This window comes from Grammomys surdaster, unplaced genomic scaffold, assembly GCF_004785775.1.
Source record: "Grammomys surdaster isolate TR1022 unplaced genomic scaffold, NIH_TR_1.0 797, whole genome shotgun sequence".
Lineage (NCBI taxonomy): Eukaryota > Metazoa > Chordata > Mammalia > Rodentia > Muridae > Grammomys > Grammomys surdaster.
In genome coordinates, this window is record NW_021605216.1 from 650974 (window position 1) to 662835 (window position 11862).

The following is an 11862-nucleotide window of genomic DNA, read 5'->3' on the forward strand; positions in this document are numbered from 1 at the left end:
CTGGAGACAAACAGGTCATTAGAACTTTTTTTTTTTTTTTTTTTGTCTAGTAGGAAAGAACCTGAAAGCTTTACTCATTGTTAGGAAGAATCTCCAATCCCGGGGAATGAATAGATACTTTAATAAGAACAAATGTTTATTAAATGTAGTTTTATACTCTCCTCACTGCATTTAATGCTGCACATGAGTTACGTTCCTCCAAACAGTTCTTCCTCTCCCCAGTGCTCTGGAAAGCTCTGTTGTTGTCTGTAATTTACTGACAAAGGAGTCTGAGCGCAGGAGAATGAGTTTTCTTCCCATCCCCACAGGCACAGCCAGAGAGACGGGAGAACAGAGGTCACTCTAGAGGCAAGAGCACCAACAGCAGAGATTTCTCTCTCCCTCTGAAGAGCCAGAGCCTGTAGCCCCTGTGCCAATTTTGTGTGTTTGTGTGTGTGTGTGTGACGCTCTGTATTCACACTTGAACTTTGATGGTCTCCCAAAAGGAGCACAACAGCAGTCAACAACTGGTTAAAGCAATCATAACCATGGCGTGATGTACAGATCACCGGGCCTTGCACAAGAATCCCGGGTTACTCCTCTGCTGTGGTACCCTGGCACTGTGTGACTACATACAGGCCTGCTTACTGCCTGCATCACCCCCAGGGCTCCCATACAGGACTGCAGGGGCCAGATGCTGATTCCGTGGAAAACACCTGAATGCTCAGATGTCCTCCTCCACTCCTGAGTGACACCCCTCTGTACCAGGTTGCAGGTTTTTCCAGGGTCTGTGGACACACTGCTGTGACAGTCTGTATCCGAAGTAGAAGCATCTGTATTGAAATAGCATCTGTATTGAGTTGAATAGTGTCCCCCAGCTCATGTCCACCTGGAGACTCAGCAACTGACATTTAGAAACGGGGTTTGCTGATAGGACTGGTTAAGATGAGGTCCCGCTAGATGAGGGTGGGCCATACTCCAAGGACTGGTCCTTTTCCTCTCTCCCTCTCCTTTCCTCTGTCTCTCCTTCCCTCCTTCCCTTCCTCTCTCCCTCCCACCTTCCCTCCTTCCCTCTTTATTTCATTTCTCCTTTTCTTAAAAGGATTTATTTTTTTTTATGTGTATGAGTACACTGTAGCCGTCTTCGTGCACACCAGAAGAGGGCATCAGATCCCATTACAGATGGTTGTGAGCCACCATGTGGTTGCTGGGAATTGAACTCAGGACCTCTGGAAGAAGAGTCAGTGCTGACACTGCTCTAGCCTTCCTTTTTCCTTTTGGTTTGAGATGGGGCTTGCTCCCTATGGAGCCTTGGCTGATCATCCTCTCTCGGTTGAGTGCTGGGACCACTGGTATGCATCAGCATGCCTGGCTTCCTTTTTATGAGACAGTGGAGACTCACGAGGAGAAGGCAATGTAATAATGAAGGCAGAATTTGCAGTGATGCAGCAACAAGCTGGGAAACATAGAGGGCTGACTGGCTCCTTCTCGAGGCCTCCTAGAGACAGCATGGCCTCACCAACATCTAGCTCTCACAAGTCAAACTTCACTTTTGTGAAAGAGGACATTATTAGAGATTGGTTCTAATGCTTGGATTCAACCGGGAATCTGCGTATCCAAACGCTAAAGGTCCTTGTCTCCAATTGGTTTTTAATCGAGCAATAAAGATGCCAGCAGCCAATGGTTGGGCAAAGGGAGATGGGGTGGGACCCTTAGAGTTGCCTGGGCTAGGATGAAGTGGGGAGGAGGAAGAAATCACCACCATGACTTGGGGGAGAGGAACGGATAGATGAAGGAGCTTCAACAGAGAAAGCCAACGAGCTACATAAGGATTCGGGTGGGTGGCCACTGGCCACTGCCCCGATTGGGCCTGGGGTAGCAGGGGAAAGTTTAGGAGTGCCCAGCCTTTGAGGTAGCCAAGACATTTTAACTGGTGTGTGTGTGTGTATGTGTGTGTGTGTATGTGTTTGTGTGTGTGTTTTCTGTTCTCAAATCCAGATAGCTCCTGTGCAGGTGTGCACAAACGATAGCTCCTATGTGGGTGTGCACAAGCGATCCATCAGGAGACAAAGTGGTGTAGCCCAAACTCATCGCTATAGGACATGTCTGTCTTAATAAGACACTAAGTCTGTGGTGACTTTTTGTTGTTTGTTTTTTCAAGACAGGATTTCTCTATGTAGCCCTGGTTGTCCTGGAACTTGTTCTGTAGACCAGGCTGACCTTGAACTCAGAGATGGGCCTGCCTTTGTCCCCTGAGTGCTGGGATTAAAGGAGAGCACCACCATCACTCACCAAGGAGACTAGCAGAGTACCCCCACAACATTCCAGTAACCCGAGAAGGAAGCTGGTGTATTCATACCCTTAATGAACCAAACCCTTAATGCACCAAAGAGAGGCCTTGCTGGTAGGCTCTCCAGGGAGGGCTACTGTGATGTGCGGCTGGTTTTAAAGACAGGGAGAGTAAAGTCAAGCAAGAGCAAGGGCCAATCTGAGGTCACATGGTAGGTGAGGAGGTAGAGATAACAGCAGGCTTTGCACTTTGGTTCTCATTCTTCTCAGTGTCCATCGGGTGACCTGTAAATATTTGTTGAGTGAGTAGCAATCACAATTTAAGCGGCCAGTTTCTTTTTCCTGAAGCTCCTGGCTTGCAGGATGAAGGCCAGCACTGCTCTGTTGAAGTTAGAACCACTTTCCTTCAGATGCTGGGGTTAACACTTCCTGGCAGCAACGTTATTCTGTCAAAAATGTCAAGGCTTTTTGGAGATGTAGCCAGAGGAAATTTCTAATGTTGAAGCTCAGTAGGTTCTCCTTGACCATTGAAAGAGGACTTTATGGGCTAGCACGACGGCTCAGTGGGTAGAGGTGCTTGCTGTTACACCTCACAAACCTAGATCCTAGAATACCATAGAGGAAGGAAAGAACTGGCTCCTTCGAGCTATCCTGTGACCTCCACAAGCACATGTGACATGCATGCACCCTGCAGGCAACACTAAATAAATAATTTACAGGTTAAAAAGAGGGGCTGGAGAGATGGTTCAGTGGTTAAGAGCACTGACTGCTCTTCCGGAGGTCCTGAGTTCAATTCCCAGCAACCACATGGTGGCTCACAACCATCTGTAATGGTATCTGATGCCCTCTTCTAGTGTGTCTGAAGACAGCTACAGTGTATTCATATACATAAAATAAATAATCCTTAAAAAAAAAGAAAAAGAAAATGAGTTTAAAAAACAAAAGTTAAAAAGAACACAGGGCATGGTGATACATACCTTGAATCCCAGCACTCAGAAGACAGAAGCAGGTGGATTTCTGTGAGTTTGAGGCTAGCCTGGTCTAATATACAGAGTTCCAGGACAGCCAGGGCTGCACAGAGAAATTTTGTCTGGAAAAACCAAACCCAAACCAAAACAAACAAATACAAACATAAAAAGAACAAGACTTTGCTAATCAGCCGGACAGTCCTATTAAATACAGTCTATCAACCTGTGACTCCAGTCATGGTACTGCTTCCTAGAACTCTGGTTATACTAACTGTCATCATTGACTTGTAATCACTATAGTCCCCTGGAACTCTGATTATACCAATCCACTGACTGTAGTTACTGCAGAGCTCCCTAGAGCTTGTGACTGTACTAACCCACTGTAGTTACTTAGGGAACTTCAGGCCTTACCATGAACTCCTAACTGGTTGCTATTCTAGGATACAAGCAATAAAACCAATAGACAGCATTTGTCAAAACAACTATGGGAGGCCACATATCCCTTAGAAGTATGTTGTTATGTTATCACCAATTTTCACCCTAAAAAGTAATGATGCGGAAGACACCCAGCATCTTGTCAAAAGACACCCAGTGCCCCACCCCTGCCTTGCTGCGGGTCCACTATGGTGAACAAATATGTGATGGAGAGGTGGGAAAGACAGATAAACAGAGCAGTGTTGTATGCTATGGAGAGAGGCAGAACTGGAGACATGATGACTGTGACAGGTGAGAGAGAGGGCTGAGGTGGATATGTCATTGCCCAGTAGGGTCAGCGGAATGGTGTACTACAGCCCAGAGCTTACGCAGAGTCAGACATAGCCTCCGAACTTGCCGCCTGGCTGCTGGATCACACAGGCTTTCAGCAATGATGGAGGCCCCAGATAAGAAAAGGTTCTTTCTGGATTGGACCTCCTCGAAGGGCCACCACATATATAATAGCCCTAAAGGACATGTTGGTGTCCGTGGTCCATGCTGCGGCTCTAGGCCTCAATGAAGCCTGAGATCCATGTTGACTTACATAGTTTGCACTGCTGCCTGATGCCTTGGTGAAGTCCTCAGACTTTGCTGCCTCAGAAGGCCACGCTGATGTGAGCGGCATGAATAACCACCTGAAGCTGTGTTGAGGCCCATGGGTCTTGTAGCTGCTGCAGGCCCTGAATGGGTCAACCAGGGGCCGTGCTGATGTCTGCAGCCTGTGTTACCACTGAAGCCCATGTGGATGCCCATGGTCTGGGCTCCTGCCTGAAGCCATGTTGACATCTGTGGGCTGTGGAGAGCTGGGCCCACCTGTCTATAGACACCATATTTTCCTCAGTTGATAGTTTCTGGTGCAGACAGAGAAAAACTCATTTTCCCTTGCAGGGCTGGCTACTAGGAAGTCAACCATGCCCCAGTGAGTGTATGGACCACACAAAATGAACTTGTTTCTTTCTTTTGCATGTGTGTGGGGGAGGGGTGATGGGAGGTGGGGGCAGGCATGGGAACATTGGGAGGTGAGCATGATATGGGTGTATTATGTGAGATTCCCAAATAATCAATAAAAAAATTAATGATGCATCTTGAGGTATTGATTGCCTCTCTACTGTTCAGTAAGGCAGCCACCAGCCACAGGACTCTCTTTGGAGGCCCAGCAGTATCAGTGCTAGTGTTGCACAAACATACAGTAGAATGTTTATTTGGAGTTTAAAAGTAAGAACTTACTTTACAGATAAAGCCCCTCGAATAGGCTGAGACATACATTCAGAGAAACTGTTTTATAAAAGTGCTTGTATAAGTGAAAGATAGAAACATCTAGCATATACATCTAGGGAAGCTGGTTAAGAATACCAGATAACTGGGGCTGGAGAGAGGGCTCAGTGGTTAAGAGCACTGACTGCTGTTCCAGAGGACCTGGGTTCAATTCCCAGCAACCACATAGCAACTCGCACTTGTCTGTAACTCCATTTCCAGGGGACCCGACACCTTCACAAAGACATACATGCAGACCAAACAGCAAAAAATAAAAATAAATACATTATTTTAAGGATATCAGATAGCTACTCAAAAGACAAAACAAAACCAAGGCAAGTTTATAGATACAACTATAAAGATCTAAAATCTGGGGTCTAAAGAGAATATTCAGGAGGGAAGATGGGAAAGATAGGTGGGTTAATATTTGTGTAAAATAAAGACACTTCAGGGGAATATATATTGAAGGAAAGGACAGGAAATTTCTGGAAGGATGTGTAAAATGGTGTTAGTATGTAGAGCATAAATGGGGAACAGGAGGCGGGCAGCAAAGAATCGATTGTTTTTTCTTTAACCTAAAGTCCTACGCAGTTGATAGTTTAAGACAACGTGCTTGCACTACAATTTAAAACCTAGTTATTTAAAAATAAGAACATCGAGAGTATATGACTTGTTATTAACACCACTGGAGTCCACAAAGAGACCACAAAGAAACTATACAAGCTTATTTCCATACGTATGCTCTGACAGCAAGGAAAGCTTGGCTGTTAGCAGAATTGATACGGATATATGCTAATTCAGTTTAAGATGTTCAGAATAGACCAGAGATAGCACTGAATGTGTGCAAAGCTGTTAGAGGGAAGCCATCCCAGGGCTCAAATGTTGGACAGATGGAGGTGTAAGACACTTCCCAACATGTTATGACACCTCCTTCTCGTCCTCCTTCTCCTCCTCTTCCCCCTTCTCATCAAGAGACTTCATTTCTGAATTCTTTGTCCTGCTGAAGTTGTCTAATTTGCGTACCATTAGTTATTAAGTTAAAGATTACCAAATCCCTCTGACATTGGCTGTTGGTTCTTTATGTACCAGACATGTGAATCCCTGTAACCTGGTGAGGTAGCTTTCCCACAAATAGCCAATCTGCTATCAGAGAAGTGAGCACATCTGCTCAAGTCCACTGGTGAGTAGGTGGAGGAGCCTCTGTTCTGCCTCCTGCTGCCTAGAGCTGTGTATCTTGGCATTCTCGAGCGGGTGTCACAGATAGGCCATGACAAGTGATTGGTACTCAGGTAACTATGCTGAGTGCGCATTTCCCTGCTTCAACAAACTTCTCCTTAGTCTTGCATATACAGCAGGTGTCTCAAGCAATGATGGCAAGGTTCCCACTAAATACAGGGTCTTTCCTGAGAGTTGCACTCCTCACAAATGTGCATCATTGTGGTAATATTTAAAATGGTGACACCTGAACTGGCTTGTTCTTAATCAGCTGCCATCTTCCCGAATAGGCTAGGCCTGAAGTCATGAGCAGTGGTGTGTTCTCGCTGCTGCTGCTGCTGCTGTGGCTCAGGCTGCTGGCTTAGGTGGCCAGAGACACCAGCCCTACCATCCATGAGACACCAGCGTGGGATATGGCTCTGCCAATCTTCCACACTGTCTCCACATGGTTGAGCTGAGCCCAGACCATCCTGCCATCCACATGGTACCCGGTAGAAATGAGACTCTAATGTTTAAAGATTAACCAAAGGCTTTATAGGTTTGGTAAAGCTCAATTAACAAGATGCTCACACAATTAGAGGTGTTTTCTAATATCTAACCTAGATATAAGTTGTTACCCAGGACTTCTCCTGATACATTCGTGGTTCTCCATTGCTCCTCCATCTCTGTTTCCTAACTCCTCCTTCTCCTCTTCCTCTCCTTATTCCTCCTCTTCCTCTCCTTACTCCTCCCACCTTAGCTCATCGCAACTTGCTGGGAAAATATGCTGCTACAATGCATGATTTGTTTTTAACCCTTTCTAATCCCCTAGCACCATAAGTCCCAGTTTGTGGAGAGTGGGCCCAGTGGGCCACATGGCATCACTTGTGGTCATCTACACAGGGGTACTGGTGACTGTGCTCTCCTCCAGCCTGTTTTGAAGAGCCTCATTGATTATGTCACTTCCTTTTCTGTAGCAATCCACTTTTCTGTGAGGGAAGATGCATCCCCAGCATTGGCAGGCAGGGGATGGATCTGCTGTCTGGCACTGGCCTACTGGGCAGTACCATTAGCAGTCTGTTTGGTCTGTTCAAATGCATGATGTCTTTTTCTTTCTCAGCCTTTGCTAGGGTATTCCATAAGTATGAATCAGCTGAAAGAGCATTCTCTGAAGAGTCATGGATGGCGTTTGTCTTTTTTTCCCCTTCCTTTCTTCCTTCCTTCCTCCCTCCCTCTCTTCCTTCTTTCCTTCCTTCCTTTTTTTGAAACAGGGTTGCATGTATCTCAAACTATCATTGAATTCGATATATAGATAAAGATGACCTTGAATTCAATCTTCCAGCCCCTGTCTCCAAGTACTGGGATTACAAGCCTGTGCCATCACCTCTAGTCCATGTGGTGCAGGGGATTGAACCAAGGGACTTGTGTATGCCAATCAAGCTGTATCTGGTCCTTTCTAGTGAGCTTTTGAGATTCTTGTCACACATACTTACTTGATCACAGGGTATCTATCTTTCTCTAGAACATTCTGGGGTTCAGAAGAACCACACTGATCTTTTTGATCACTAAGAATACAGTCATCTGCCAGAAACCCTGGCATGCAATAAAAGATTTTGGCTAGGCTTGGAGTGCACACCTTTAATACCAGCACTGTGGAGGCAGAGGCAGACAGATCTCTGTGAGTTTAGGGCCAACCTGGTCTATAGAGTGAGTTTCAAGGCAGCCAAGGCGACATAGACCCTGTCTCAAATAAAATAAAATCCTCTAAAAAATAAAAAGAAAGAAAGAAAGAAAGAAAAAAAATCCTTTCTCCATTTTGCCACTTTCAAGTGGTTCTCTGTCCATACATTCCGATATTTTCTCCTAACACTTCCTGAAGTCTTTTGCATTTCTATTTATTTTAATTCCTCTGTATTCTAGGAATCAAGTAGTCTATTATCTTTTTCCATCAGGGAAAGGGATAAAGTGAAGGAAAGATGCCAAATGATTTCCTTAAACCCCTACAATCAATATTCACCCATCTGTCACTGTCAATGAAAGGAAGAGTGAATGATTGACAATTGGTGACAGGCTCTTTTCCAACCACTGGGGATAGGAAAAGGCAGTGAGATGGGTGAGGGCTCTACTTTCATGGAGCTGATGTTCAGGTGAGGGAACAGGTAGTCCTTCTACTCTGTGACAGGGTCGCCAGCTGCCCACTGTGTGCACCAGGTTAGCTGGCCTGTGGGCTCCCAGATATTCATTCTTCCTTCTGTTGCTGCCACTGTGTGCACCAGGGGGTTCACGTTTGGTTTTCAGCCTCCAATCTTGTTAGAGGAGCCCCAGAGTTTATAGATTTGTACTACTATGCTCAGCCTTGTGTGACTTCTGGGGAGCTGCTTGCCTGATAGGTGTTTTACCCACTGACCCATCTCTCCAGGCTCCAGAACTGGGTTTGTTTTCCTGCTGAGACAGTGGGCCAGGAAAGAAGACTTCTGTGTTTCCTGGTGAAGTTGATAGCCTTCCTTCCCCACTGTGGCTTGGTGGACCATCCATGTTCAGCTCAAATCTCACCCTGGCAACACTGTTCTTACCTGTCAGATTTGCTTTTGGCCCTTCAGTTCTTCTGTCTGTATTATCCTGTCCTGAGCCAGTTAGCACTCAGCACGCAAGTGCTTTCAGGTGGCTTATCACAGGAATGTGGTATTTGGGGCTTTCAGTTTCAGAGGATGAGTCCAGGACCATCATGACAGGGAGCATGGTGGCATGCAGGCAGGGATGGAAGGAGACATGATACTGGAGCAGAAGCGGAGAGTTATCTCCAGGCACCAGACAGAAAGACTGGGCATGGCATGGTTTTTGAAAATTCAAAGCCCACCCTTAGTAGCACACCTCCTCCAGCAAGGCCCCTCCTCCTAATCCTTCCCTAACAGTTCTACCAGCTAAGGACCAAACATTCAAATACATGAGCCTTTGAGGGCCATTCTCATTCAAACCACAAGGCCCAAGTGATTCTTTTTGCTTTTTGAGGAACTGTTCTTCTAAGGCCAAATATCTCAGGCCTTTTTGATCAAGGTCTTCTCCATTTCCTTCAAGATGTCCCAGTTTTTAACTCATTGACTCTATGTGACTGGTCTGTCTGTATTCTCACAGCTGGAAGAACAGAGGTGCCTCTGGTTTTGTTCATGGTCCCGTACCCAGTGTGTGTGGAAACACCCCTTGACAAGTGTTAGAATCCACAACAGAGTGCTGCTCCGGCCACAATACCTGCAGCTGCCCCTTCCCTCTGCCTAGCCATATAGGCTCCCTATTAAGAGCACCGTATGCAAATCTCCAGCTAACAGATCTCCAAGTGCCTGCATTCAGGAAAAGATGTTTTCAGGCTTAGACATTAGAATTAAAGAATGAGGTGGTTACTCATGTCCCATACATTCTCTTCACCCCTTTTCCTGCCATCTGTGGGGGAAATCAGAGACCCTGGCTACAGGCTTATGCAGAGATTTTCCTCTTTCCTACGGGAAGGGACCCCAACTCTACTATGTGGGCCTGATTCCTCTTCAGGGCTCCTGCCATGTTGTCCACCTATAGCACTGAGGCCTGAAATCTCCTCAGAACCCCTGACATGTGTTGTCTGTCTGTCCATTCATAGCATTAATTACTCTTACCTTAAGCTTATCACTAACATTCTGTCTCAGAGTCCTTGAGTACTACACTTGGGATGTTCAAAAGGCAGCACGTATAGCCCTAGGTGTTCCAGGTGTCAGCGTAGAGGAGCCTTGGGAATGGACTGCTTCAGAAACCAAGCATGCATGGAGTTAGTTCTTCCAGATACTTCCCTTCTCTTAAGGACAAGCTGTTTCCCTTAAGGGTAGCATTGTTCTTGGAAGAAGACCCTTAAGGGCTGATTCATTGGTACTCAGGACACTTGAGTGTTCCTTCTTGAACAGCTGAGCGGGAGGCAAAGCAGTGTGCCCAACTGTCAGAAATAATTAGCAGCCAGCAGCACCACGGGTCCCCCAGCATATGGGGTGACATATGTGTATTTACATATATACATTGCCTAATCGATAGTTCCAGTGCAAACATAAAAACTCAGGAACATGGCTGTGATTTAAGGGACTTTGATGGAGTTTCATTCCTTAAAGAAAATCAGCGTTAAGTGTGTGTAAGCTGCAGACTTTAGAAAAACCAAAGCTAACAATAATGTTGAATATCAATCCTACTCTAGAAATACATAACCCTCCTTTTCCAGATCAGCTGTTTTTAGCATCTCCTCTGGAAACAGCCTGGAAGGGCTTGAGAATCTACTTGCATTTGTGGCTTTTGCTTGTCTGTCTCCTTATAAGCCCACAGGCCAACGGTGAGGAAGACCTCTGGAATGCTGTTTCCAGAGAATATTAACTGGTTGGGGTGGGGAGTCAGACTCACCCTGGATGTGGGTGGCATCATAACATGGGCTGGGGCCTGGGATGGAATAAAGGAGGAAAAAGGAGATAGCTAGCTTGGCACCATCAATCATGTCTCTCATTCCATAATCTGCTCAAATGAACAAGCCCTTGCCTCCATGCCTTTCCCCAATAGACTGTCCCCTTACACCAAGAACCCAAGCAACCCTCCCTCCCTTAGGTTGCTTTTGACAGATATTGGTCACAGCAACAAGACTGGTAACACACACACCCTAACCTAGTTATGGTAACGTGTGGGTACAGCTTCGGGAAATCTATTGCTTTCTTGATAAAAAAACAACAAACAAACAAACAAACAAACAAAAGACTCAGCTTTGCCCTCTGTCTGCCCTTCTCTACCCTGAATTCAGATCCCACTCTAGAGGCAGGAGGGCTGTTCTATTAGGCAGCGATGTTGGCATTCTGCCTATAAATCCCTACCACTCACCATCCCTTCAATCACCATAGACTTCCTACTGACAGACTTGAGCATTCACCAGGGTCAGGTGGGATCAAATACCAGGGTGTTAAGAGACTTTGTGAATAGCTTATAACTAACAATAGATACTTTGGAGGGCAAATATCCCAGCTTGCTGGCCTTTGGCCTAGACAACTCTAGATGTGAGTGTCCCCAGGAAGACTGAATACCAGGTGCCCATAGAAGTATCCCTCTCCAAAGCCTTCCTGTATTGGCTTCCTTATGTCTCACTTCCCTGCATTTCTACAATCATCTCCAAAATAAACTGATTTCACAAAAGTTGTCTCAGGAGCTCCTTCTAGAATTCAACTGTGATATCTTGTGACTATGAGAATGAAAGCCACATGCAAGAACGGAGAAGAGTCTAGAAGCAAAGTCCTCAGTAGCTGGCCTGAGTCCTTGCATCAGCCTTGAATTGCTTGTGCTGGAATTGAGAAACAGTTTGCTTTTGGTAGGCTACCACCCCCAGGTTGCCTCAGCACATAGCCAGATACAACTCTGAGAAGTGTAAGGAACTTATGGCTGACACGTGTATCACTTGGACATGACCAACAGTGCTGATGCAGCCCTTGCTCTATATACCGTGCTAGGCAACTCATGTTTCCTTATGCTGCTCCAGCTAATCCTAGTGTGGATTCTTCAGCCAAGTAGGCATCATTAACTCATCATCAAGCCTGGCCAGCAAATGCTGAAGTGTGTGGTGGAATTCCATGCTTAATTTAAATTTGCTCCTTTTTAAAGTTAATTAACGTCAAATTCCACACACCATCCTTGACTATGAAGTCAGTGGTGGCATTAGGAT